General features: G+C 38.0%; 1 non-coding gene across 1 annotated transcript; it reads right to left on the bottom strand.

Moving 5' to 3' along the window:
* Positions 1-236: 236 nt before the first annotated feature.
* LOC115871859 lies at positions 237-343 on the bottom strand. Its single transcript, XR_004047520.1, has one exon. It is a non-coding gene; the product is annotated as a U6 spliceosomal RNA (small nuclear RNA).
* Positions 344-4,023: the final 3,680 nt, after the last annotated feature.

Consider the following 4,023-nt stretch of genomic DNA (forward strand, 5'->3'; position numbering starts at 1 on the left):
CTGCTGAGGCGTCTCTGGGTAAGTTTGAACCACCAACCTTCTGGCTAGTAATTAAAGGCTTAGCCAATTGCACCATGTAGGGTCTCCTACCAGACAGTGAAAACGGAAGGCATTTTTCACCTCTCCTAACTTAGAGAATCCCAAGAGAAAGGTAAACTCATAGTCTTTCATAATCAAGACACATCATACTAATTGCCATTAACTTTGTAGCACTGTATGTACATTGTCTTTTAAAAAAATACTTACTACTCCATTAAGGTGTATGTGCCATCTTTGCACAGAAGCCATGCTCATATTTTCTGTATCATTCCAGTTGAAGTGTATGTGTTACCAAAGCAAGCACATATATAAAAATGGTCTTAATTAGCCTTTGGCATGGTCCTATGAAGTAGAACTGGCAGTGACTCTACTGTAGATGAGGATCGTGAGATTTGTAGAGAATTGGTAGCCTAGCTAGGCCTTCAGAGCTAGTAAATGGTAGGGTTTGGAACTCTAATTTTGTTTCTGAATGTGCATTCCTTATTTTCACATTTCTCTTTTAAATTTACAGGAGATTTGTAGTTTGAAAAGTTATTAACAGCACTACTACTCAGGTTTCTCACTAATGAAATCTGGCAGTATAAGTAATTGGCAACTTTTGTGTTTTATCTGCTTGGATTTTGCCAAGGACTTTTAATAATAGGGCTGAAATGGTATGATCAGATTGAATATATTACTCCTAATCTGCTCTCTCCTACCAAAAAATGGGAAATTTATTAGACTAGAGCAGAATAGGATAGTCTGTATGATCCCCCCCCCCAAAAGCTTGCCCATTATTCCTAAGAGGATAATAAAAGTATAACAAATAAGAGAAGATCTCGAATGTACGATGTTGAATTCTTTAAAGTCACTGAACATACGGAGATGAGATTATTTCATAATCCATGGTTTCATGGATCAGAACCTCCATGGCTCTCATCCTGATTTTATTGTGGGCCTGGTAAATTATTTAAATTATAATCTAATATGGATACAGACATTGGAGAAAAGATTCTGGTAACAACCAAATGGGATGAAGGAAATTGAAGATTTATTGAGTTAATAACCAAAACTTAATATGCTTCTTATGTATTCACTTTCCCAGGAAGGAAATTTTATTTTGATGTTTCGTTGAAGGAAACTTGAGGTGCAGGGAAGTTAGAATACTTATAGAGACTATATAACCAGGAAGGGTAGGATCTGAAACTTTGGTCTCCAGATCTAGTCTTCTTTTTGTTGTGGATTGTAAGCAGTTCTTGATTTTGTAAATAAACAGACCCTTAAGACAAAATGAAGGATCCTCTCTGTCTCATGAAGAAGGGACTGCCTCCCATGCATGATACTGTTGCTAAAATAGTCTTCAGATGCAAAGGAGAATGACTAGATCGCAAGGAAAAACCTTCCATTAATGCTGCATCCTCCACGGGAGTGAGGAGTTCTTGTTCTCTCCACAGTATTGTATGCTTTCATAAGTGTGGGTTCAAGTCTTGCTCTTTCTTAACTAGATTTTTTGAGAATAGATACTTAGCCTTTTCTGGGCAATAACTGCTTTCTTGGTAAAATAGGAAAATAATACCTACTTTATAGCATGGTGTGGAGCGCATCATAGGTATCCAGTAGTTCTCTTTTATCTGTGGTTAAAGCTATCATCTGATGTCAGTAATGATATCCCTGTTCCACATCCTCTTCTGAATCCAGCCTGAGCCTCTGGCAGCTCCCTGCCATTTTACAACTGTTGTTGGATGATCTTCAGCGAAATTCTACTTGCGTGTGTTATTAATGATATTGTTCTATAATTTGAGCATTCTGTTGGGTCACCTTTTTTTTTTTTGAGTGAGTACATATATGGATCTCTTCCAGTCACTTGGCCAAAGAGTTGTCTTCAAATGTCCTGGCATCGATGAGTAAGAACTTCCACTGTTTTATCAGCTTGTTGAAATTCAATTGGTATTCCACAAATTCCTGGAGTCTTGGTTTTGGCTGATGCTTTCAGTGCCTCTTGAACTTCCTACTTAAGTACCATTGTCTGTTGCTCATCTGCTACCTCCTGAAATGATTGAATATCAACCAGTTTGTTTTTTTGGCACAGTGACTGTATATTGTTTCCATCTTCTTTTGATGCTTCCTGCATCATTCAATATTTTGTCCATGGAATTTTCAGTGTTGCAACTCAAGGCTTGGCAAAAAGCACAGATATTAAAAGAAATATATTTACTTGCGTTTTATTGACTATGTGGATCATAACAAACTATGGGTAGCCTTGAGAAGAACGGGAATTCCAGAATACTTAATTTTGCTCATGAGGAACTTGTTAATGGATGGAGAGGCAGTTGTGAGAACAGAAAAAAGTGAATGTTGTATGGTGTAAAATCAGAAAAGGTGTGTATTAGGATCCTGTCCCCATACTTATTGAGTCTATATACTGAGCAAATAATCAGAGAAGCTGGACTATATTGAACAAGAACTAGACATTCGGATTGCAGGAAGGCTTATTAATAACTTGTGATATGCAGATGACACAATCTTGCTTGCTGAAAGGAAAACTTGAAGCACTTGCTGATGAAGATCAAGGATTGCAGTCTTCAGTATGAATTGCAACTCAATATAAAGAAGTCTAAATTTCTCACAATTAGACTAATATGCAACATCATGGTAAATAGAGAACAGATTGAAGTTGTTGAGGATTTCATGTTGCTTGGATCTACAGACAGTGCTCATGGAAGCTCCAGTCAAGAAATCAAAAGACTGACGGCATCGGGTAAATCTTCTGCACAAGACCTCTTTAAAGTGTTGACAAGCAAGGAGGCTACCTTGAAGAGTAAGTCGTGGTATCTGGTCCAAGTCATGATGTCTTCGATTGCCATATATACAACATGTGAAAGTTGAACATAGAATAAGGAAGACGGAAGAAAATAATCGATACACTTGAATTATGGTGTTGGCAAAGAATATGGACTGTCAAAAGAACCAAAACTGTCAAGGAACAAATACAACCAAAATATTCCTTAGAAAAAAAGACGGGGGGGCGGGGGATTTTGTCTTTGGATATGTTGTCCGAAGGGGCCAGTTCCTGGCAAAGGACTTCATGCTTGGTAGAGAGGGAGTGAAAAAGAGGAAGGCCCTCCCCAAGATAGAGCAACACAGTGACTGCAACATTGGACTCAGACACAGCAACAGTTGTGATGATGCCGCAGGACATGGCAGTGCAATGTTCTGTTGTACTTAATGTCACTGAGTTGGAACCGAATCGCTGGCACAACCTGCCTATCCTAACAACAGCAACGATATAGCTGTCATTTGTAGGAACTATTTCCCAAATATAGATCATGGTGTTGGGCACAGGCAGTCCAAAGATGAGGTGCTCCACAGCAGTTACCAACGTTCCCAGTCTACAGTCTTAAGAAATAAGTCACTTTAACAGTTGTGTGTGCTTGTTTTAGAAGACATGAATTAATTAGTGCTCTAATTGATTTTAAAGCTTTGTCTCTTTGTTCATTTTTGTAAATACAATTATATTTCATAATCAACAGTTTGTGTAGAGTACAGATATTTTGAGGGTAAAAATATGTTGAATGGAGCTAACTTGATGGTTTCTAGGGACCGTTTTATCCTGGAAGCTGAGTCAGCAAATGCTTGAAGCTCCACTTTATGGGCTACACCCTGAAAGAACCCAAAGAGAGTAATTCACAGTCCCAAACCACAAAAGAGCAAAAACATCTGGAGGATAAGCATTTTGCTTGGAAAATAAACACTGGACAAATGCTCACTAATAGCCTGTGATATGCAGATGGCACAATCTTGCTTATCAACCACGAGAACTTGAAGCACTTACTGATTTAAATAAAAAACTTGGGCCTTCTGTATTGATTACACCTTAACATTAAACAAAATCTTCACAATTGGACCAATAAACAACATGAGCAATGGAGAAAAGATTAATGTCAAGGATTTTATTTTACTTGGATCCACAATCAACACTCATGGAAATAGGAGGCAGGAAATGAA

Source organism: Echinops telfairi, unplaced genomic scaffold, assembly GCF_000313985.2.
Source record: "Echinops telfairi isolate 266 unplaced genomic scaffold, ASM31398v2 ScPeMD7_7409;HRSCAF=8447, whole genome shotgun sequence".
NCBI classification, from domain to species: Eukaryota; Metazoa; Chordata; class Mammalia; order Afrosoricida; family Tenrecidae; genus Echinops; species Echinops telfairi.